Raw genomic sequence first — 25,465 nt, 5'->3', positions numbered from 1 at the left:
TACACTGTCCAATGTGGTAGCCACTAAACACATGGACCTACTGAGCACTCAAAATGTGCCTGGTCCAAATTGATATGCGCTGTAAGTGTAAAATACACAAGGGATTTCGAAGGCTTAATATGAAAAAAATAAAATATCTTAAGATTTCTCTATTGACTATACGTTAAAATAGCATTTTTAAATTTTAAAATTTTCACCTATTTCTTTTTACATTTTTAATGTGGCGACTAGAATTTTTTTTAAGATTTTATTTATTTATTAGAGACAGAGAGAGACAGAGAGAGTGAGAGAGAGGCAGAGACACAGGCAGAGGGAGAAGCAGGCTCCATGCAGGGAGCCCAACATGGGACTCGATCCCGGGTCTCCAGGATCAGGCCCTGGGCTAAAGGCGGCGCTAAACCGCTGAGCCACCCAGGCTGCCCTAGAAAATTTTAAAATACATATGTGGCTCACATTTGTAGCTCTCATCACATCACCATTGAAGAGCACCACTCCACATAAAGCCAAAAAGAAATCTTTTTCTAAAGCACAAATCTGAACAAGTCACACATCTTTTTAGACCCTGTCAGTGGCTTAACCATTCATTGTCTTTATTTTTTTTTTTAATTTTTATTTATTTATGATAGTCACACACAGAGAGAGAGGCAGAGACACAGGCAGAGGGAGAAGCAGGCTCCCTACTTCGGGAGCCCGACGTGGGATTCGATCCCGGGTTTCCAGGATCGCGCCCTGGGCTGAAGGCAGGCGCTAAACCGCTGCGCCACCCAGGGATCCCCCATTGTCCTTAAAATAAAACTCATTCCACTCAGTATGGTTTCCAAGGCTTTGTGACCCAGTCCTAGTCTCATCCTCCAGCCTCATCTTTTATCACCACCCTCCTCCTCTGCTCCTTGCATGCTGCACTCCAGCCCCATGTACTTCTTTCCATTCCTTAAATGTACCAGGTGCTTTTTAGGCTCCTGGCCTTTACACCTGCTATTCCATGTCCGGAGCACTCTTTCTTCTCTTGGTTTCTTGACATGCCACTCATCTTTCTATCCTCAGCTTAGATGTCTCTTCTCCAAGAGGCCTTCCCAGCTACACTGCTTCTCTGACCTCCCTTTACATTTCTATTTTGACCTCACTCTACCCCACCCCCAACAGCTATGCCAAATGTGTCCTTTTCCGGACTGATTATCTTGCTTGTCACCTTCACTGTGGTATCCAGAGGAAAGGCTGACCTGTGTCCAGTAGTCAGTCAACAAGTATTTGCTGAGTCAATGAATGAATTGATGAATGACACACCCCAAAGCCAGATAAAGTTTCAGAGAGCAGCACGGGACCAAATGACTTCTAAGTCTCAAAGAAATGGTCACCCAGTGACCATTAGGTTCCCAATCTGGGAAATGAGGCAAAAGGAAACTTGCAAACACATTGCCCTGTCTTCAGTCCTGCTCCAAGCCAGCACTGGCTTATTTATGGAGACCCAGGCCACCACAGTCTCTTCCTCTTTCTCAGGAAGAGCAAATAGTGCTGACTTTCCTCCCAGAAAAGTTCCCTGGCATGTGCCCCAACATTTTCAGAAAGAGCCATATTGAGAATTCTCACCAGAAATGAGCTTCCTCCTGGATGGGGGTGGGGTGGGTGGATAGGAATGGGGGAGGGAGGTGAGAAGGGTGCCCATTTTGAGTTGCTGTCTACCTAGTACCAAGAGAATTGATGTGCATGTTGCTAATAAAGTGTGAGCCTCTCTGTGAAAATTTCCTTTGAGGAGACAGGAGATGAGGAGATGGGGATACAGAACCTAAGGCAGGGAAGTACTTGGAGTCACGAAGCCAGAGGAGGGATGCCTGGGTTTCCATCACTAATTTGCTGTGTGACCCAAAACAAAGTCACATGGCCTCTCTCAGCCTAAATTCCTCTTCTATAATCAAAAGAATCAGCTTTCTGCACCTCTGGAGAGGTTGCTATAAGAATGAAAGGTGATGGGGCACCTGACTGGTTCAGTGCATAGAGCATGTGACTCTTGCTCTTAGGGTAGTGAGTTAGAGCCTTGTGTTGGGCATGGAGCCTACTTAAAAATATAAATAAATAAATAAATAAATAAATAAATAAATAAATAAATAAATAAAGCTTTATTTAAAAAAAAAAGAATGGAAGGCAATAATGGATGTGCATGGGTTTTAAAAATACAAGTATCAAAATAAAAATATCATGCACAGGCAAGGTTTTTAGGCTGTTGCTCTGTTTGGCCAGGAGATGAACACAGAGTTATGGGAATGAGGCTGGAAATTCTGGGTAAGAACCTATCTTCTCACAACTAGGGTGAGTTTACATGAGGGCAGAGTGGGGAAACCACCCTCTCAGCCATGACCCTCCCAGGACCCTAATCTGCCTATTGTGCCTTGGACCAGAAAAGCTGAATCCTGAATAGAGCTTTGAGGAAAGTGAGCCCAGCAGGTGACTTTAAGGCCCTGAAAACAAGACAGTCCCATCTTGGCCTCCCTCATGGCTTCTGACACATTCAGGAGAACATGGACAAACACACAAATATGCATCTTTGTAGGTGATACCCACATTCCAGGCCCTCTGTCCAATGCCCTGAATCTCAGAGCCTCCTGTTATCCTTTTTCAACTTGGAAGGACTCTCAGTGGATTGACCCTGCCCTTTACCCTGCTACAGACCACCCTGCCACAGGCTGCTCCATGTGGAGTCCCTGATCCCCAAAGAGTCCATACAGCACAGAAATAGTGGCTGGAGTCCCCTCTGAGCTAATGAAGTGGGTCTTGAAGGTGGGATACATGCTGGAGGCCCTTGCTCTCAGGGCAGACTCTGTGCTCAGCAAAGTTACCACTCACAAGTTGTATTATCCTCTTCTCTTTTTTCCTTTCATAGCTATGTCAGTTCACACAAAGCAATCAGGAATACCTGCAGTTTTCAACCTGGAGAACTGAAAACATTCCCCAGCATGCTGCCAGCATGAAGAAGCTCTGTAATTACAGACGTGCAGGGGCTTGTGTTCCTGACCTCACTCATCGATGAAACACTTCCGTCCCCTTCACTTCCCATGGTGTCTTTATCGAGGAAGTGTAAAGCTGGGTCCTTCAGAAAAGTAAGTTCCAACTCCCTACTCTATCATGGGCAGACACTAGACCTCACCATGATTCAAATCCATTCAGTCATGTATTCACTCCTTCATCCAACACACATTTTAATGGCCCCCTGCCATGTGTCAGCATAGGGCCAGGTGCTAGAGACACACCAAATGTGTGTCCCAACCCCTACTGTTGAGGAGATTATAGGTTAGTAAGAAAGTTAAGGTATATGATGTAAACAGTGACAGTAAAAAAAACATAAAAAAGTAATGTGTGATAAGGAGAGTGCAAGTAAAATCCTAGATACGAGGAAGATAATTTGGGGAAGAGTAGTTGTTTCTTAATAGGCAATATCGTGCAACGGCTGAGAGTACAGACTCTGGGACAACAGACCTGGGTTCAAATCCTGTCTTTGCCACCTACTAACTATGTAACTCCACAGAGAAATGAAGAGAATCTTGAGGTTCTTGTAAAGATCAAGTGTCCAGCTGCTGTGGATGTCGGCTGCTATACTCAGGGAAAGTGGCATAGAAAATGGGTTTTCTGCATGTGTGGAACAGGGTAAGGCATTCTAGAATGATAGAGACACAGAAAGAAGGTGTGGGGCTTGTATGAAATTCCTTTGGGCTACAAAATAGGCTGTGAAAAGGGATGAAAAAGAGATGAAATTGGTAAACTTGGCTGGGGTTAAACTTTGGAACACTGGATGCCAAAATGAACAGAAGTAGAATGACATAGTGCAGAGTGCCTGCCTAGGCCCAACTGGTAGTCCTCCTCATCTTTAGAGCCATGTTCAATTGAGGTCAAACTTCAGGGTATCCAAAGAGGGGAGCCAGCCCTTGGGTCTTGGTGCATCAGCCTGTCTCCTGGATCCTGCCCACTTAGAAAAACCAGTTCCTGCCCCTCTGGCAGACAGCCCTGGAAATAGGGCCAAGGGAGAGCCCTCATTTTCTTTTCCAAGGACAAGTAGACATGGGACTCCCTGCCAATCTGAAGCCTGGTTTTGGGGCACAAAGCCTAGGAGACGCCCCTGGAAAGGTGGCAGATAGGAAGGGAGGTGGGAATGGAGGGTGGATTCAGCCAGGAGAGGCTGAGCATGCTCATAATCATGATCATGAGCTTCTGTTTTGCTCTGGGGTTATACAGAGCCCCGTCAATACCATGTTTGAATAGGGCAGACTGAGAGCAAATATTTCATCAAACACAAAACAAGCTAAGGAAAGCCTGCAAAAGGGAACAGCTTCCCAGAGAAGGATTACTAGCTCAGCACCATTCCCAACCCTAGGTCGAGAGGGCCAGACAGGAAGGCCACCTAGTAAAGCACTCAGTGTCCTTACCTGGAGCATCAGGAGGCCTCTATTCTTGTCTAGCTCATGCGTCTCTCTCTTTGTGTGTCTTTGGGGAAATCACTTTCCCTTGGCTTCTGTTCCTTCTCAGTAAAACAAGAGTTTTGCTGGAAGGATCTCAGAGGTCATTAACAGCTCACAACCAGGGTGAGCCCGAGGTCCCTGACGTCTGTACCCAAATTAAGCAATGCCCTGCTGTTAAGATTTAGGGTGCTCAAGTGTGTCCTCAATATTGGAAGGAACCCAGAACATACAGACATAAGAAAAGAAAGAGAAAACTAGGGGGGCTGTCTGGAGTCCCCACCCCTCAGTGAGCTCAGGGGTGAGGGTTACAGAAGGGGTAGTGAGTGGAGGAAGAGCTGGGGCGGGGGGGGGGGGGGGGCAGCTTATCTAAGAACCTGACATCTCCAGGCAAAGGAAGCTAACTGGTAAGAGGATTCTTCTCCCAACTCCAGCCCAGGATCCTGTGGAAAAGCTGCATTATAATCGATAGCCTCATAAATAAATAAATAGTCAACGCATCCTGTCTCCAGTTCAGGGCTTCTTTAGGAAAATCGAACCCCGACCCACTTCTGCTTGCTCATTCTGGATTTCTATGGAGGCTTCCAGTGGGAAGAAACTCTTAAAAGTCATTTTGGGCATTCCTCTGCTTCAGGGCTGGCCTGCCATCAGTCATGACCTGAAGGAAAGAATTAGGAGGTAAATCCATAGCTAAGATACCCACGATACTTACACACACACATAACAAAATGGTGCTGTTTTAAGATGTCTACATTGCATGCAGTTCCTTTCCCCCAGCACTGATAATTGGGGTTTAATTGTCTCAGGAAGGAATTTGGGCCTTAGAAGCAGTCAGTAATCCAAACTCCTGGCTTTGGTTTGGCTATCTCACAGCAGGCAGAGGTAGCTCTGGCTCCCCAGAAAGTGGCAAAGGACTCTTTCTCTGGTCCCTTCTAAGAGGCAAGGGTGGCCAGTAGCTCAGTTTAGTGGATTCCTAAAGCTGGTTGCTAATTTGCAAGGCTGCATTAATGGACTCCCCCCACCCCCAACCAACTATGGGAACTTATCGATGCAATGGAATTCCTACCCTAGGAAGAGACTATGAATTGTAGCACATCAACCCTCAGTCGGCTCTTAGAGCCAAAAGAGTCTGCAAGAAATTCTTTGGCCCAGCTCTCTCCCTTTGAACAGCCTCCAAGGTCCCGCCCTAAAGTGACCGGCCTAGGGTCTAATGTAGGGCACCGGAGTCTGGCCTGAGGCTCCCCACTCTCCCCACAGCAGGGGCTGGGGCCGGTGCTGAGCAAATGGGTTGTGGCTGTCACCAGCAAGGAACTGGCAGCAGACACAGCAGACTCTGTTTTCTTTGCAGGCTGAGGGTAACTAGAAGAAGCTGAGAATTCCTCTGCTCTGCTCTGCTCTGCTCTGCTCTGCTCTGCCTCAGCAAGAGGAGGGGACAGGAGGAGGAGGGGAGCAGGGAAGGCCAGTGGCTCTCATTCCAAAGGAGGAACTGTTCCAGCTCCTAGAATAAGTGAAAGAGTGCAGGCCAAAGATGGAAGGGGAAGACAACTGTAGGGCCCCACGGAGTCCCTGGGGAGGATGTCAGGAGACTGGGTCCCCTATCTGGACTTGCTCTGGGGTGAGGGGGAGGGCTCACATTTATTAAATGCTTGTTCTATGCCAGGCACTATGCTAAGGACTATTGTAGTATGAATGCAGTTTGCATAAGGGCTGGGAGCATGGCCTAAGTGACATGTGACTGTGTTCAAACCCAACTTTGCTACTCACTAGCTCTGTGACCTTGAGTAAGTTACTTAACCTCTCTGTGCCTCAGTTTCTTCATTAATAAAATGGGAATAACAGTACCTACCTGGTAAAGTCATTTGAAGATTAAGTGTATTTACATACAAAAGCTCTTAACATAGTATCTGCCAGGTAGAAAGATAAGTTTTTGCTGTTATTCCTTTGTTGAATCCTCACACAAAGCTCTGAAGTAGCTACTAATCTCTGAGGCTCAAAGAAATCAAATGACTTGCCCGAGGTCCTGGGTCCACTTGACAGCCTGGGTGCCCCCTCCTAAGATTCCCTCTCTCGGGGGAAGCAGCTTCAGAACCCGCCAGCTCCCACCCCAGGTCCACCCCAGTCTGGAAACTCCGTGGCTGCTTCAGCAGCTGCAAGAACAAAGATGGATCTCTACTGTGCCTGTGAGGCCTGGCACGCCTCTTGGGGAGGAGGTCCCCCCATCCTCTGTGGCAGCACCCTGACGCCTCAGCCTGCCCCCCTGCCCCGGGCCTCCCCTGGAGCCTCCCACCTCCCAGCACAGTCTCCCCTGCTCGTGCAAGACGCCGGCTGCCAGCCTGGAGGATAAACAAACTGGCGCTCTGGCCCAGCCCTCTGCTGGCGGGCGGTTCCCCGCCCCCCTCGAGCCGCAGTGCACAGTCGCTCTGTTCTCCTGCCAACTTGGCAGCGCCGCTCTGCTGTTACTATCAACACCTCCAAGGGAAGAGGGAGAGGAGTGAGTTCTATCGCCTGGCACACTGAGCAGCAAATACGTGTCAGAGCCAGCCCGGAGTGTCTTCCTGGCTCCCGGGGCTCCTGGTGGAGAAGGAAAGGTGGGCCAGAGCAGAGACGCCCTGACTGCAAGCCAGCACCCCCCGCACAGCCCCCGGGAGCCGGCAGCTGGGAGAGAAAGGGCCACAGAGGGTGCCCTGAGGCCTGGAACCACGCTGCCTGGGACCTACCCCACCCCAGTGCTTGCCACAGGCCAGGGGGGCTGATAGCTTGATCCTGGACGTGGCTGGTGGAGGGTGGGGCAGCCTATGGCCAGGAGAGAAGAAACGAGTCTTTTCTCTGCAGACTGGGAAGCCCTGGACTGTGTGGCCGTGCCTTCTCTCATCTCTCTTGGACTTACGTGCAGTGAGCCCCTTCCCCCTTGTAGAACTGGATTGGGAGCCCTTAAGGGGCCACACGTCCCCACTGAATGGAAACTGCACAGACAGAAACCACATTTCCTTTTCCCAACCCTCTCCCCCAGGCTCTCAGGCCCTGCCCCCATGGGCTCCCTAAAGCGGCTGATACCCGTCTCAGCTCCTGCCGGAGTCCTGGGGCCCCTTTTGGAAGAAGAAAGAGCCCCTATTTCCAAGGACCCAGTGCTCCACCTCCAGCAATGCTGGCCCACAGCACAGGGTCTACATCAAGTCACCTGCCCCTGACAGGATGGAGGGTGGTCACCTCGCAGCCTCTCCCAGGAAGAATTGCTTTCATAGCTTTCTTGTGAAAGGGAAGGCCTTTGTGTCCTGCTTTGGGCATCAACAAAGGTGGCAGGTTCAGGGAAACCTCCTAACCCTTACACCACGCTGCCAGCTAGTCTACCCACAGCTGAGTTGTATGCTCACAGTCTATGTGCTGTCAGCCTGTCTCCTCCCCAGTAACAGAGCAATAACCTTTCCTAATCCATGAGCCGATGGTGATAAAGACACGTAGATGGTGCTTATGTTTCTAGGGCTGTGCCTGGCACTTGGAATCAGTATGTTTTCCTTCCTTCTTTCCTACTTTCATACCTCCCCACCCCCTTCCCTCATTTCTTTCTCTGCTCCCTCCCGACCCCTTCTTCCAGATGTGAAACTGATCCTAAGACCATCTCTATTCCCTGCTCCAGAAGTCTAAAAACCATCACAAGAGAGACAGAGCCACCCTTCTGGTAAGAACTCCCCAGATCCAGAAGGCCAGCTGGCTTTCCAGGGCCAGGAAACAGGAAAAGAGAATTCATTCAGTGAGTCAGAATGTAAATAAGCCACAAGAGACCGCGCCATTCCAGGCTGCACCTGTGAGCATCCCTCTGCTGAAGCTCTGTCAGCGTTTCCATGACAAACTCATATTTCTGGATGCCTCTCTTCCAGCTTCAAGAGCATGCCTTGTGCTGAGACTTGACACTGAAAATGCTTTCATAGTGCTTTTTTTCTCCCTAAAAAAGATTGCACACTCTAAAAATCCACCTGCTCATTATATGTGTTTGCTTTTCATTCTGAGAGTTTTGTGGGTATTATATTTGTATGGTAGACATGCAAACGTATGATAATACACAAGGGAATTCTGTGGCAGAGAGCTGCCATGGCAAATACACCACCACTGTTTACAGCACAATAAGATGTCTCCTCTCCCTAAAACAACTCTCATACCCATTGGCCTGTCCCAAAGCCTGAAATTCTACCATCAGAGATTTACTACTTTTGAACTTGGATGATTCTCCATCCCTAAGAGTCTACTGGGATGATGCACCAACCCCTAAAAGGGACTAAGCTGCTACCTAAAGAGAGGTTAGCAAAAGAACTGTGAGGCATCAGGAAAAACGGCCCAAGGGTAGAAGAGCCCTTAAAAAGGAGATGAGAGGCATCCAAAATATGTTACCTATCTTACAGGTTTGCTAGGCCTGCCTATCGGAGAACATGTGTGTGGTGCTTGTGTGCACGCACACACACATGTAGTGCTCTTTATATATAGCAGTTGTTCCCAAAATCTAAGTGGTATTCAGATTTACCTGGCAATGCTTCCAAAAATGCAGATCCCCAGCCCTGTCCTGGACATACTGAATCAGCCTTTCAAGGGCTGGAGAAGAGTCCAAGATTCTACATTGCAGGGAAGCATCCAGATGTGCTGCTGACCAGTCAGGTTTAGAAACCACTGCTATAAAGGATAGAGCACCAGGAGAGAACACAGAACACCTGAATTTGGGTAACAGCACCACCATTTACTGGAGGACCCTGAGCCCTGAACTCTCTGAACCTGGGGAAAACATGTGAGACCCAGCTCCCATGACCCGTTTGAGGCAGTGTTACAGAAATGCCCACTGAAAACTAGCAGACAGTACAAATGTGCACTGTTATCCCATATATACATGGCATGTGGCATGCACAGATACATGTTCATGTGTATCCATATACCTGGATGTCCTACAGAGAGGGCATGTTTGATCTTCATCATTCTCCTTCACCTATGCTCATGTCTGCCTTCACCTCCAGATGGACTTTCTCACCTCACAACATGCGCCCTGCTCACCCTCCCAATAAGTCAGCACAGTTCTTGATCATTTAAGCATGATTTCTCCGTCTAATGGGTTTATACACCATCTACAATCTCTTGGATGTTTATCCCCTCTGGGGGGAAAAAAGGAAGAGAGGAGTAGTCACTCTGTTTTATGACAAGGGGAAAGCCAGGCAAGTGGGTTTAGAAGGCTTTATACCATTTAAACAGAGCAGTGATTCTTTCCTTTTGAAAATATGATGAAAATGTTTTCCCAAAAAGTCCTCATGCAGTCTCAGGGTTTTATGGACTTCCTGACGTCTTTCCACAGACCTGCTGGGAGTAGAGAACACCTGGCCCACATGGCTCTGGCAGTTCAAGCACATGAAGCGTCTTTTCAGCTGTGCCTTTGCTGAATGACAGACTTGTCACCCCTGGCCACAAGCTATGAGATGAACTTAACTGACCTTCCCTCCCTCCCCAAGGAAGAGAGTTAAAACCCAGTGACACAGTGACCTATCACCCTTGTTGGACAGGATCTTCTCAGACCCAGACTCCGCCTTCCTGTTCCTGATCCTGCAGCACAGAGTCTAAGCTGCCACACAAGGTATCAGGAGGATGGATGGTCTGTACTGCAATAACAGAAAACACAGCTCAGACTGGCTTAAGCAATAAAAAGAATCTACTGGACCATGAGGATAAAACAGTTCGCCATGGGTGGGCAAAAGCCCACCCAGGGTCCGATCAATTTCCTCTGAGTTTTTTGTTTTTTAAGATTTTATTTATTTATTCATGAGAGACATAGAGAGAGGCAGAGACACAGATGAGAGAGAAGCAGGCTCCCTGTGGGGAGCCTGATGCAGGACTCAATTCCAGGGTCTCAGGATCACGCCCTGAGCTGAAGGCAGATGCTCAACCACTGAGCCACCCAGGCGTCCCTCCTATGAGTTTTTGTTTGCTTGCTTGCTTTTGGTCTCTCCGTCCTTCCTGCTGGTGTCAACTTCATGTGAAAATTTTCAGCCTTCAAGGCTGCCATGTGGTCTTGCTAGTAGCAACCAAAGCTGTATGCACACTCATCCCCACTTAGGAGAGAGGGCAAGCTGCACTTTTGATGATGTGGGAAAAAAGTGGAAGCTTCTTTCCAGAACCCCTCAGTCAATGTCTCCCACATTTCATTAGCCCACATTGGGAAACATCGCATCCCAATGAGAGCCTCTGACACAGCAGTGCTGCCTGGCTGGGAAATTCAGAACATGGTAGAGATGGCATGCCTCAATGCTCAGACCTTAACTCCTAGTCCTTGGGCTTCACCTCCCAACTCTGGACAATTTAAACTACTTTCAAGAAAGAGATTAAGGACTCCAAAGAAATGATTTTATAAAAGCTTGTGTTCCAGTCTTGTCCCACACAGACAGGCCTTTTGCAAAAGCCTGGGCCTTCTTAGGATGGTAAGGAGAAATGGATTTTTGCTTTCTAAAAAGGGAAGGAAGAGAATCTGCAGGCAGTCAACTGAGCAGAATGCAAGCCACACAGAGTCAGAGACCAGGGCTGTGTCTCCTTTCTCCTTTAGTCTTTTGTGTGACCATGAAATCCTCTCTGGCCTCTGTACAGAAAGAGTAGAATGGTCATCCCTTCCATTTTTTACAGCAGTCCTATGTAAGGAGCAACAGCTTGGAAGGAAGCTGGGTCCTCAAACATTCCAGGCTCATGAGCTACTGCTCTGAGCATAGAGATTGTGGTGTGTGGAGTGGTTTCTGACCAGTCCTCACTTGCCAAAACCATCCAGAAGGTTTTTTTAGTGTAACTCCAATAAAATTATGGGTTCCCTATGGGCCTTTAGCTCTCCTCAGACACTCATATAAAGGAATATGGTTCAGCAACTAAAAGGCACTTAAGAAGGAATTCCAATCATGTATTAGCATCCTTGAAAAGACATAAGCACTTTGCAAAGTTTTTATCTTAAAGGTTTTATTTATTAGAGAGAGAGAGAGAGAGAGCAAGCTGGGGGGAGCAGCAGAGGGAGAGGGAGAAGCAGGCTCCCCGCTGAGCAGAGAGCCCGATGCAGGACTTGATCCCAGGACTCTGGGGTCACGACCTAAACTGAAGATAGATGTTTAACCGACTGAGCCACCCAGGCACTGGCAAAGTTTTTCTATAGCCCCCTTTTCTCCTCCCTAAATCTGGCACATCCACAGCTACTTAAGGATCTTCTCTATGTCAAAAGCTTCTATACACTCTCCAGTACCCAAATGTCTCCCCTTTCTCTGAGCTCTTGATTCCAAAGGCTGATTTAGCCTCCTGTTCCAGGTCTTTCCCCTTTGCCTCCAATCTCTCTCCACAGCCATTCTCCCAATTCTCCATCTGAGAAAATCTGAGCATCAAAGTTACCAAGATAAAATTCTCTGTAGAACACTCACACTTCAACAAATCTTGTCCCTGTCACATAAGCATTATTGGGGAACAGACTTGCAGTCTCATACACACATAGATTATTCTAATACTGTGTATTAGGGTTCTCCAGAGAAACGAAACCAATAAGATATATAGAAATATATATAAGAGATGTATTAAAGGAATTGCTTACATGGTTACAAAGGCCAAGAAGTCCCATGATCTGCCATCTGCAAGCTGGAGAACTAGAAAAGCTGGTGGTATAATTCAGTTCAAGCCTGATGGCCTGAGAACCAAGAGCTCCAGTGTGCAAGGGCAGGAAAAGACAGACATTCTATATCAAAAACAGAGAGGGAAGCGGTGCTTGGCTGGCTCAATTGGTAGAACATGAGACTCTGGTCGGTTTTAGAGTTGTCAGTTTGAGCCCCATGTGGGGTCTAGAGACTACTAAAAAAGGGATGGAGAGGGAGAATTTGCCCTTCACCATTTTGTTGTATTTGGCTCCTCCATGGATTTGATGATGAACACCCACATTGATGAGGATGGATTTTCTTTTCTCAGTCCACTGATTCTTTTCCAGAAACAACCTCACAGATACACTCAAAAATAATGTCTAACCAGCTATCTGGTCATCCCTTAGCTCAAACAAATTGACACAAATTAACTATCACATACCCCATCTTGAAGCAGAACATCAGCTTTAGTTGTATTTGTTGGTGGAGATAGGAGTTTGTCTTGAGAACATTACCTTATAATAATAACTTAGACTCCAGGAGTTATTTTTCAGAACAAGTCTTTAGAATATTCTCCAATGGCCTCTCCAGCTCTACTCTCCAGCTGTCTCCACCCTGCTCTAAGATCCAGGAGGCTGAGCTGAGTGGTCTATACCAAGAGGCTTTCTTGCCCTCTGGTTTCTGGCTGGCTTAGGGGGCATTGATAGGAGATGGGAAGGAAGAAGAGGTCAGGATGTTTATTTTGCCAGATCCCATCTGGTGGGCTGATGGTTGGCCAAGTCTCGTGTCCCAGGCCCTCTCCCAGCTGCCCCTGGGATCGGGTCACTCCTCCTTACCAGCCTCTTCAGCCTAGAGGTAGTAACAAGTTCCTGTTGTTGCTGATCCTTGCAACTCGTTACTACCTCCCCTGCTTCCTCACTCTTCTGCTTTCCCTGGAACCTGTAAACATCCCTTTCATCCAAGTCTGGAGTGATGGGACCCAGACTGACTAGTGCCCCTGACTTCCATGGCATTGATGCCTCATTGTGTCTCATCTCATCAATGTAGAGAGTGGTGGGAGGTAGGATTATAGTCTTTTTTTATGGAGGATCTGACATGAGATTTTCAAAGATGATTCAGTCAAATGTCAAGGTCTAACTTGCATCTTTGGACCAGAATACCCACTACTGTTGGCCAAGTTAAGGGTTTAGTCAGTGGCTAAAGAACAGCATCTCTCTGAAAAGTTAAGTGGAAAAAGAATCTACACTGTGGATCCACAGTGTCACAGCTGTGATCTAACAACAGGGCTGCCACAACCAAGCAGGAGCCACTAAAATTTAGGGTGTGGCTTTGCTGCTCTAGTCAGTCAATCTACCTTATCCTGACCACAAAGAGACCAAAAGACAGAGAAATATCAAGGACCTCCTACGGAAAGATTGAGTCAGTGATCAACATGATTTGAGCAATTGTAGAAAAGCCTCTCACCCTCAAAAATACACTCACATCCCCCATTTCCATCCCAGGCCTGATGAGGGTGAAACCAAATCTATCTGCCCATACCTGAAATTTCATCAGTAGAAAGGCATAACTTTGCCTTTGGCCAAATGTAAATATTGTTCCCTGAAAGGTGTAATTTTGTTACATTTGATTAATTTTCCATTATGCTCAAGGCACTGTACTAAGTGCTAGCTAACACTGTAATCCTATCAGTTACCCCTGAGTATGAATAAACTGAAGATCAGAAAAGAAAGAAACTGCAGAGATGGGGAGAAATGTGCCCCAAAGGGAGGAAGCTGAAGACATACATACTTTGCCTTTCATCATCCTGAGCTCAGGAGAGGCTCTGGGTTAGAGATATAAGGAGGGGATCTTGCAGTGTGTGGATGGTGTTTAAAGCCATGGGACTAGATCAGGCCACCCAGGAGGAAGGAAAGGAGGAGAGAAGGGCAGGGGAGAGAAGAGAGAAGAGAGAAAGGATATCCAAGAGCTAAGCCCCAGGGCATCCCAACCTTAATGCTGGTGAAAGGGGTAAGTGAATCCAAAAAAGAAAATGAACCAGGGCAGAGTGCCTGGATAGCTCAGTCGGTTAAGTGTCTGCCTTCAACTCAGGTCACGATTTGTGTCCAGATCCTGGGATCCTGGAATCCTGGGATCCTCAGATGGAGTACCTTGGTACCTCATCAGGTTCCCTGCTCAGTGGGGAGTCTGCCTCTCCCCATATCTCTCTGCCCCACCCCCAATTTCATGTGCACATGGGCTATCTTTATTTCTCTTTCAAATAAATAAACTCTTTAAAAAAAAAGAAAAAGAAAATGAACAAGGGAGAGCTGATAAAGTAGAAATCAAGATTGGTTGACTGGGATATCTGAAAGCAACTGAAGAAAGCCTTTCAACAAGGCAGTGATCAAGTGATGGAAATTGCACCATATGGGTCAAGTTGGAACAGAGAACTGACCATTGAATTTGTCAGCATTGAAATTATTGGGAACCATGATCAACGTGGCTTCACTGTGATGGTAGGGGGAACAAGGCTGATTGGAGTAAGTGTAACAGAGAATAGGAGGTGAGGAGATAAAAACAGTATACAATTTAAGAAATTGTTTTTAACTTATTTTAAGTAATCTCTACACCCACATGGGGCTTGAACTCATGACCCTGAGATGGAGAGACATGTTCCTCCAACTGAGCCAGCCAGGTGTCCCAAAACAGTAATTTTTTTTAAGTTTGCTATGAATGGTTAGCAGAAACATGATGCAGTAACTGAAGTGGAAGGTAGAGCCAAGGATTTCGTTTTTTAAAGATCAGAGTTAAAGTGCATTCCTGTGCTGGTGTGAATGGTCCAAAAGAGAGAAAATTTGACAATGCAGATGAAAAAGATAATCGCTTTTAATAAGCAAGAAGGGAAGAGATCCAGTGTGCAAGGGAAGAGCCCGACCTCAGACACATAGTCGTAAGAGGAGGGAAAGCAGAGTGAGTGGGAGAGCTTGAATCAGGAAGGTTGGGATTTTTGGTAGTGGGAGAATAAGAATTTTTTTTCTCTGATTTCTGTGTTCTTAATAGGGAAAATATAATATCAATGTCTGAAAGTGAGAAGCAGGGGAAGTTGTGTGAAGACCTGAGAAGGGAGGAGTGAGATGCAGTTATCCCAAGGAATAGGATAGTGACTTGCCTAGGGGGGCAGATTGTAGGATTGCTCTGCAGGATGTGGTCCTCTGAGGTTGAAGTCATAACTTTAACATTCCTTTAAAGGAAGGCCTTTTGCTACATTCAGCAGCTGGAGTGCAGGTGTGGAACAGATAAAAGATTGGATCCATGTTAGGGTTTTACTAGGCCTATAGGTTGGGAGAGAAGAAGGTCAAGATGGTTGTATTAATTATCAATTGCTGTTAAACAAAATATCCCAACACCTAGTGGCTTAAAACAATAGACATTTATAATCTCATAGTTTCTATGAGACAGAACTTGGAATTTGGAAGCAGCTTGACTGAGCAGTTCTGGCTCGGCACCTGTCATAAGGGTGTAGTCAAGATGTTAGCTGGGCTGCAGTCATCCGAAAGCTCAAATGGGCTGGAGAATCTGCTTCCAAGATGGCACACATGATTGGCAAGCCAGAAGTGCCGTTGGCAAACAGACTCAGTTCCTCTCTATGTGAGCCTCTCCATAAGCTGCTTGAGTGTCCTTACCATCAAACATATGGCTTCTCCCACAGCTAGCAATCCAAGAGGAAGAACTAAGCAGAAGCTATCCTTTTACGACTAGACTTGGGTCACACTGCATTACTTTTGCCACATTCTATTCCTTAGAAGCACGTCACCAGGTCCAGTCCACGTTCAAGGGGGAAGGAATTAGATTCCACCTTTTGAAGGGAGGACTACTGTTATGGACTGAATGTTTGTGTCTCCCGCAAATTCAACCCTCAGTGTAGCTGTGTTTGGAAATGGAGTCTCTAAGGAAGTTATTAAGGTTATATGAGGTCATGAAAGTCAGGCCCTGATCTGATAGAATTAGTGTCTGTATAAGAGGAGACACAGGTCACTTGCTTGCTCTCTCCATGTACACACAAGGAAAGACCATGTGAGGACATGGCAAAAAAGGCTACCATCTGCAAGTCAAGAAGAGTGTCTATACCAGAAACTAAACTGGCCAGAACGTTGACGTTAGACTTCCAGCCCCCAGAATGGCAAGAAAATAAATTTCTGTTGTAGAAGCCACCCAGTCTATGACATTTCATTATGGCACCCCAAGAAGATAAAACAACTGTCAAAGAACTTGCAGACATATTTTAATATCATTACAAAGGACAAGGATATAAGAAAATGTGTTTATTGTAATGGACCATGCACTCTAAGCGGAGAAGGGAGGGAGGTGGTGGTCTAGAGAAATGAATGAATAGACTGGAAATCATGAAGAGATGAAGTCCCTGAGAAGGTGGAGGAATGCAGGAATGGGAAGCAAATTGAACAGATATGAGGTAGTGGCCAGAAAGAACAACTCAAAATGGGGATATTTGGACATGGCACAATTAATGCTGGTGACAAGATCTAGGATGAGATGTGGGAGGTGGTGACCAAAGTGGGCCAGAAGGGAAAGGTCATTGGTGGCAAGGAGATTAACAGAGAGGCGGAGTATTGGCAAGATCATTTAAGAGATATTGAAGGGACCAGGATGATGCTGAATAGAGGGATGGAGAGAAAGACAGTGAACAAGCTATAAGGTCTTCAGTGAATGGGGAGCACTGGGGAAGAGAGTAAGTTAACAGGGGGCAGAACTTGACAGCAGGTGGGCCTCGAGGGGACATTCCAGGTTCTAGTCTGTGAGTCTGGGGGGAGGGTAGCCATGTGAAGACGGAAGTGGCACCTAAGAAGTCAAGTGCACACCCAAGTTAGGAGGGAATCAAGGTTCTGAGAAAACTTGATAGAAGAGGAGGGGAAGCAGAGGATCTGAGGACACACACACACATACACACACATACAATGAGATCATAGTACATATCTCAGAGGCTTGATAAAAGGACTAACAGAGCTAACACTTCATGCTTAGTGCCTGACTGTGTTTTCTGACGCGAAACATTCTCTGACAGCAACTGGGTGTTCAACAATTCAATTCTGACACGATCTACACATAGTTAGCATCAGATCCCACAGGTTAAAGGGCCCAGTCCCACAAGATGGCCCCCACTTTAGATGGCAGCCATGAGTGGGGTGCCCAGACTTCCTACATTTCTGTCCAGATGACTACAAATTGGGAGGTTCCCACAACCCTCACTCAGGCTCAGTAATTTGCTAGAATGACTCACGGAACTCAGGATAACACTTTACTTACATTTATTGGTTCATTATAAAGAATACAAATGAACAGTCAGATGAAGAGGTATATAGAACGGGTCCAGAAGGGTCCCAGTGCAGGTGCCTCCGTCCCTGAGGAGTCGTGGTGCACCATCCTTCCTGTACACGATATATTCACCAACCCAGACGCTCTTCAAATCTCGTTGTTCAAGAGTTTTTATCTTGAACAACCTCCAGCCCTCCTCCCTCTCTGGAAATTGGGGGGTACGGCTGAAAGTTCCCATCCTCTAATCATACCTGTTAGTCTTTTTGATGGCTAGCCTCTATCCTGAAGCTATCGAGGGGTTCCAACCTGAGTCATCTCATCAGCATAAACTCAGATGTGGTCATTAGGAGTGGTTCATTAGGAGCAACATAAGATACTCCTATCACTCAGGAAATTCCATGGTTTTTAGGAACTCTGTGCCAGAACCAGGTAATTATTTATTAAACCACAGCCTGCCACGTGGTAAGTGCTGTATAAGATACCAATAATCCCTTGTTACAGATGAAGCCACTGAGGTACAGAGAGGTTAATCAACTTTACGGACACATGGCCAGTAAGGGCCAGAGTTAGGGACTCAAACTCAGATTTGTGTTAAATGAGAGTAAGATCCAATTATCGAAACTGCAGCCCATCCAGAGGATTTTAGGCAAACCCTCCCTGCTACCATTCTTACTCCTTCTCCCTCTCCTCCTCCTGGTCCTTCTCCTCCTCCTTCTTGCGATAGTCTGAGTTGGTTTCTGTTATTTGCAACCAAAAATACTCTGACCAGAGTCACTATGCCAGGGGACAGGATACCCTATGTGAGTGGTACAAGCTAGAGGTAGCTGAAAAAAAAAATACTGTACAGGCCAAAATTCCTCTTTAAGAAAGAATTGTCTGAGTCTAAAATATGAGCTTTCAGACAGAAGCTGGAAGTTGAGGGAAGAACATAAGGAGAGTTGAATTGCTTTGCTTAAAAATCAAGAGGATTTTTTTTTTTTAATTTGGCTTCCTAAAAGGAAATTTAAGCTGCCTCCAACTTGACTTTATTATGAAGCTGTTGTGAGTAAATAAGCTTTGGGTACATCCTTGTACCCAAAACTTTGATCATATCTCTATTTCCTTCAGATCAGATTTTAAGAAGCAGAATTATTTGGTCAAAGGGCATGGATATCTTAAAGACATTTTTTTATTTGGTACCAAATTATCCTCCAGAAAGACCAAAACAGTTTAGGCGTGCCTGGCTGGTTCAGTCGATGAAACATGTGATTCTTGATCTCGGGGTTGTGAGTTCAAGCCCCACATTGGGTGTAGAGATTACTTAAAATTAAAATCTAACCCCCCCAAAAAAACCAGAAGTTTATACTCTGCCAGCAATGAATGAGACTTCCAGTTTCCCAAGGTGTTCATGTATTTTTAAATGTTTGAATATAAATGAAAATTGCTTTAGTTTGTATTTTGATATTACCGATAAGACTGAAATTTGTTTTGTTCTGCTTAGTGGCCACAACTATTTATTCTTTTAAGAATTGCCCTCCCTGGGATGCCTGGGTGACTCAGAGGTTAAGAGTCTGCCTTCAGCTAAGGGCGTGATCCCAGAGTCCCAGGATCGAGTCCCACATCAGGCTCCCCACATGGAACCTGCTTCTCCCTCTGCCTGTGTCTCTGCCTCTCTCTCTGCCTCTCATGAATAAATAAATAAAATCTTTGTTTTTTTTTAAGAAAAAAAGAAGAATTGCCCTCCAACAGGCCTCTGTCTGTTCCCATCTTTCTGATGAACAAAATGCAGCCAACTTCTGTTACCTATCTACTCTGTCCACATCCGTTTACTTATCACTTCTTACAGGGTGACCAACTTGGGTTTTTTGTTTTTTAAGATTGTATTTATTTATTTTTGAGAGAGAGAGAGAGAGAGAGAGAGTGGGAGGAGGGCCAGAGGGAGAGGGACAAGTAGACTCCCCGCTGAGCATGGAGCCTGATATGGAGCTCTATCCTACAACCCCAAGATCATGACCTGAGCTGAATTTGAGAATCAGATGCCTAACTGACTGAGTTACCCAGGTGCCCCAACTTGTTGGGTTTTAAAAGTGAAAATCCCATGTCCTGAAATCCCCTCAGTCCCAAGTGACCAAGTTGGTCACTCAGCTCTGGGTTAGATCTTCACCTGGGAAATGAGGACTAGAGGTACTCTCATGTCTCTCCCGGATGTTCCTTCATTCACCCCACAAACATATACCATGCTCCATTGCTCTGGGCAAGCATTCTGCTAGGGAGGCATTATAGATTCCTCTGGGAATAGGCCCCAACTCTCCCTAACATCCATGATGGTTCCCCTGAAGGATAGTATCTTGATGACTTTTCAACTAAGACCTAAGTGATTGGTTGATAGCAGACAAGGAAACCCTAATATAGAAGCAGGAAGAATGGTCCCCAGGGCACACTGGAGGGAAGTGAAATGCCAGGAAAGATAAGAGGGGGATGAAGGGGCAAAGGCAAATGCCATCTACTTTGAAGTTTTGGCCAAGGATCCACCTGTCCACAATTCAGCCCAGGAAGTGTTAACAGGGTTAACAGAGTAAATTTCTCCCAAACCAGAGGCAGCTGCTCCACCATCTGGGGCTGTCTATTCCCTCACACCCTTCCCTAAGTCCTGAGCCCTCAAAACAGGCATTGGAGGAACTCCTCCAGGTTCCAAGGCCTCCAATGACTTATTGACCTAGGTTTATGCTTCTCAAAATCCTGAGAGTCCCTCTCCCTGGAATGTTCCATAGAAATGAGCACTACTAGAGATCCTTTATACGGAGCAAATATTTTTGTGCTCCATGTTATCACTTGATCTTAGCCAAAAGGCCAAGAAGCGATGCTCCATGTTATCAAATAGCAGAAAATAAATTTTTGCAGTGCCCAAGAAAGGTCTTCAGATAGAAGCAGCCAAGGACACAGCACTGTTCAAAACCTTTCTCCTCTCTGCCAGGCTAAGTGGGCCTGGCTTTTGTGGATTCCAATCAAGAGACTGCTGGGGGGATGGTGAGCTCACCAAAGGCCAGAGTGAAGTTTTGCCTCGGGTCCCCACCCCCACCCTCCCAGCACAGGGCAAGAGCTCAGTAAGCCCTCACTGAACTGGGGGCCCAGGCTAGGAGGAGTGGGAGAAGTTAGTTGGAGCCCAGAGCTCCTGCCGCAGCCTTCAGGCTGCAGGGAAGTTCTAATGAAAAGCCTGCCAGACCTCTAATGACAGCTAAACCGCCAGCGGGCTGTGATTGCTCATTGTTTGGTTATAATTAGCAGCGATTTCTGCTGGTGGCAAAGCTGCCGCCTGCCACCAGTGGGAGCAGGGCTGGGGGAGGGTTCTGCTACCGGAGCAGCCACCAGCCCCTGGCCCAGGGCTCCCAAGGCAGGCTCCTTCACTCCCTGGCCCTGCCTACCCTGTGCCCACTGGCAAGGCCCCTGGCTGGCCCAACTTAATCACTGATACTGATCAACACCAGGCCAGAAACCAACTGCCTACTGTGACTGCATGAGAGCATGGGCTGAAAAATCAGGCACACCTGGGTGTGATACCCAGTTTTGTCTGCTAGATACAAGCTGTGTGTTTTCAGGCAAGTTATTCAACCTCCTGAGCCTCAGTTTCCTCATCTCTAAAATGAGGATGGTAGGGGTGCCTAGCTGGCTCAGTAGGTAGAGCATGCAACGCTTGATTGTGGGGTCGTGAGCCCCAGTCCCATGTTGAGCATAGAGGTTATTCAAAAGAATTTTATTTTATTTTTTCAAAGATTTTATTTATTTATTCATGAGATGCACAGAGAGAGAGAGAGAGAGAGAGGCAGAGACACAGGCAGAGGGAGAAGCAGGCTCCATGCAGGGAGCCGGATGTGGGACTCGATCCCGGGTCTACAGGATCAGGCCCTGGGCCAAAGGCAGCACTAAACCGCTGAGCCACCTGGGCTGCCCTCAAAAGAATTTTAAAAATAAAAATAAAATGGGGACTGTAAAGACAATACTCATCTTGGCAGATATGGTGAGACTCAAAAAGGGATAACTCAGTTAAGGTACTTGGTGGAGTGCTGGCGCACTGTTGGTGCTCAGTGCATCCTGGCTGCTGTTGCGGAGGTCATGGGGAGCTGGAGGTGATGGGGAATGGGTTCAGCTCAGAAGCCTCCCTTCCCTCTTTCCTTCCTGCACTCCCTGTCCTCCCGCCCTTGGCCAGGCTCCTTTCACACAGGTGCTCAGCAGCCTGTGATTCTTTCCCTTTTCCCAGAGGAACCAGCTCTCAGGGGATGGTCTGCCTTAGCAGTTTGGATCCCAAGGTGACCTCTTTTACAAGAGTGGTCTCTTATTTTCTTTTAAAGATTTTATTTATTTGAGGGAGTGAGAGAGCATGAATGGGTGGGGGCAGAGGGAGAGGGAGAAGCAGACTCCCCAATGAGCAGGGAGCCCAGCAAGGGGCTCCATCCCAGGACCACGAGATCATGATCTGAGCCGAAGGCAGACACTTAACTAATTGAGCCACCCAGGTATCCGTCCAACTCTTTTACTATGACCCATGGGGGAGAAAATACATTTTATGTTGTGACCCACATATAAGACACACACAGGTAGATAAAACAGAAACAAATGTTTCTTGAAGCAGTACTCATCCGAATCAAGTATGATCTGTTCCTTTCCCTTCCCTCTTCTATTTTGTGTCCATATCTATATGTATATATATATCTATATCCAAATTTATACAGAGTTTCAATGTTTTGCCAAAGGTCAGGACCCATAAATTGATTTCATGACCCAACAGTGGGTTGAGAACTTCAGTGTGAAAAACAGTGCCCCAGAAGGAAGAGGCCAGTTAACTCTCATCTCTCATTCTATAGGAAAAGGCTCTATTCTCTAATAAAGGGACTTTTATCAGGGAGCCAGGGGGAGAGAGAATTCTGAAAAGTTGAAAGCCATATACCACAGGTGAAAACAAGTCTGAATCTTAGTCCATAATGAGGGTGGGTTTTTGCATACCTTTTGAGGTTTCCAGAATAAAGCTTCAAAAAACAGGAGGTCACTTTTGCTCCCACACCAACCTGCAAGCTAACTTTTCCTTAGCTGGGATTCCAACAAATCTTCCAAATGCCACTGTGCCTAGGTGCTAAGGAAGGGCAAGATTCATGTAGACTCAGCTGGACAAGAAATGCTCTGAACTAGGACTGTACTTACAGTTTTTTCCCATAACAAAATCAGGGCATGTGGCCTCACAAGTACTTATGAAGACAATAGGATACAATATTTAAAACTAGCACTGTCCTGGAAAGCCCCCAACTTGGGAATCACAAGGTTACCATGAGAATTGGAGAATTTGAGGCCAAGAGAGTCAGAAGGAAGAAGTCCTCTTTCCCAGGCACCTAGGGCTTGCCTTCTGATTTGGGAAAAGGACCCTTGACTTCCAGAACATCCCGGAATACCAGAAACTTCTAATATCCTTGAGGATGTTCTGTTATTGAACACATTAGCGGATTTGCTGGAGGACTGGATCCTAAGTGGTAAGAGGAGAAGTGGAGTAAAGGGAACTGGGAGACCTCCAAGGTGTTTCATGATGTTGCTCACAGCTGCTTGGGCTCCCAGCTTCTTGCTCACCCTGCCTTGTTCCAGTCACCCTTCCCCTCCTCCCCCTGCCATATCCCTGTCATGGCCTCAGCCAACTGTGCCATTAATAACTTGACTTTGGCCAAAGGTGGCTACTGCTATTGAAGAATGAATAGGGACTGGGCTGTGCTGAACTTACACACTTGGCTCTTTTCTTTGTGGACCAATCCATGTTGGAGTGTGATATAATATTTTCCTTGCCACTTGGGGACTCAGATTCTGGGGTTCTTTCTTTCTACACTGCAGTCCAGGTTTCTGAGACATGAGTAGGACAACAGTCCTGTAAAAAGGTCTAATTTCCTCTACTTCACAATGCCCCTACTTCCAGCCCTGGTTGTGTCCGCTGCCCACATCCATACTTCCCCAGCGAACACATAGCCAATGCAAATGGTATCTCTGAGCCTCTGTGAACCCCTCAGAAAGGAGGTCAATTTCAACATACATTCAAGACCTTGCTTTGGGCCCCAAGGGAAGCAGCCAGATGAAACAAAGAAACACTTCCTCTGAGGATCCTCTCTAAGACCTTCCTCCCACAGATTCCAGGGAAAGAAGGTGAAGGGGACATGGGGGGTCACCACTCAAGGCCTTTTTAAATCCCTATTGCTTTTTTTTAAAGAATTTATTTCTTTATTTGAGAGAGAGTGAGCAAGAGAGAGTGAGCATGAGCAGGGGGAGAGGGAGAGGGAGAAGCAGACACCCCACTGAGCAGGGAGCCCAACATGGGGCTTGATCCTAGGACCTTGGGATCATGACTTGAGCTGAAGGCAGATGCTTAACTGACTGAGTCACCCAGGCACCCCTCATCCCTATAGCTATTAAACAAACCCAGCTTGACCCAGCCCAGAGATCAATGCCCAGTAGACTCCAACCCCAATACCAGAAAGTAAAATGCAAAGTCCCTTTAATCATTTGCCCAATTACCTCATTCCGAGCTCCAACCTCCCTCTTCTTGGCCCCGCACCTTCCGAAAACAATGCCTTTGATTAGAACCCCTAAATGCTGTTGCTTTCTGCTATCTGACTCCTTTGCCCGCTTGTTTCCTCTGTCTATGTTTCTAGGAGTCTAATTGTGATTAAATTACAGGGTAATACTAATAGGGGGGTGAGAACCAGCTAATGGCTCACTGTTCCACAAGGTAACAATTGTAGTAATCACCAAACTAAAGGCTCCCGTGCATTATGGAGGTTGCTGGGGTTTCCTGGCCTACGCTTCTTCCACACCCGTCTCAGCGAATGAATACAATTCACAGGGCACACCAAACACTCGGAGGCAAGTGAAGATAAAAAGGACATTATTGAAAGAATAAGGGGGAAAGGAAGGAAACTCTTTCAGGAATAAGACTTTGAGTCACAACAAAAGTAGAAGCAAAGAAAATTGGGCCCAACATTTCAAAAAATATCTTGGAAAATGAAACAAAGTTATCAAATCAATTATTTATATTTTTAAAGAATTTACTCATTTATTTGTTTGTTTGACACAGAGAGAGAGCACAAGCAGGGAGAGCAGCAGACAGAGGATGAGGGAGAAGTCTTCCAGCTGAGCAGGGAGCCCCAAAGGATCCTGGGATCACGACCTGAGCTGAAGGCAGACTTTTAATGGCCAGGTGCCCTCAAGTCAATTATTAACGGGGCTTTGACTTGGGTTTTGTGGGATATGATGAAGTTGGAGTAGTACTGGTCCTTCATGCACATTTTGCAGATTTGGCATGATGGAGAGCACGTGTAAGTTAAACATGTGATTCTGTAGAGCAAATCCACACCACAAGCATTCCAAAGAGACCCAAGCCAACAGCGTCACAATTCCATCCAATAAATTGTGCTCACATTGGGACAGAAGAAAAACAAATATGACATAGGCCCTGACTTTAAGGTCTGCACAGTCCAAGATGAGAGACTAAGTAGAGTAACTATAAGAAACTATTCCAGACACTTGTGACCCACATCTCAATTTAGAATGCACTTCCTAGGCTCTTGGTGATCAGGAACATAGGGATCCTTACTTCTCATTTTACGGATATGGAAACCAAGACTCAGAAGTAAAATGCTCAAGGTTATGTATGCCCAAAGTTTTGGAATTCTGTTGGCTCTTGCCTCTTCCTGCAGGGAATCCCCAGCAAAGTCTCAGTCTGCTGTTGAAGATGTGTACCTTTGCCCCTGCTCCACCATCTCACACCATAACCCAGGGACACTAGAAATCTGAAAGTGAGAGCAACTCTCCTCCAGTGTTAGAGGACCATACAGGGATGCCCCAAGACCTTAGAGTTCAGCTGAAATGCTGCCTCTCTCTCAATCTTTCTCTCTTTTTTGCTGCCTCTCTTTTAAATTAGAGCCCCCCTCTCTCACTTGAGTCTAGATTTGAATCTGTAAGATCCAAATGGTGGGGCTTAGGAAATATATCCAAATGGTAAAGTGTCCTATGCTTGAAAACAAGAAGTAAATGCATGAGTAAAAGTAAAAAGAAAGAGAGAGAAACCAATAAATAGACTCTTAGTTATAG

General features: G+C 46.4%; 1 long non-coding RNA gene across 7 annotated transcripts in view; it reads left to right on the top strand.

The window, feature by feature from the left end:
• The window catches only part of LOC112655545 (uncharacterized), a 47,027-nt gene that overhangs the window by 12,957 nt on the left and 8,605 nt on the right, over window positions 1–25,465 (top strand). For 2 of the 7 annotated variants that reach the window (XR_007412968.1, XR_004818609.2), the window contains exons 2-3: window positions 2,876–3,092; window positions 3,518–3,636. This is a non-coding gene — a long non-coding RNA (uncharacterized LOC112655545). The other 5 variants (XR_003133757.3, XR_003133755.3, XR_003133756.3 and 2 more) reach the window with 5 other exon arrangements.

This window comes from Canis lupus, chromosome 9, assembly GCF_003254725.2.
Source record: "Canis lupus dingo isolate Sandy chromosome 9, ASM325472v2, whole genome shotgun sequence".
NCBI lineage: Eukaryota > Metazoa > Chordata > Mammalia > Carnivora > Canidae > Canis > Canis lupus.
The sequence above is the reverse complement of the archived record's forward strand: the minus strand, read 5'-3'. Positions and strand labels throughout refer to the sequence as shown.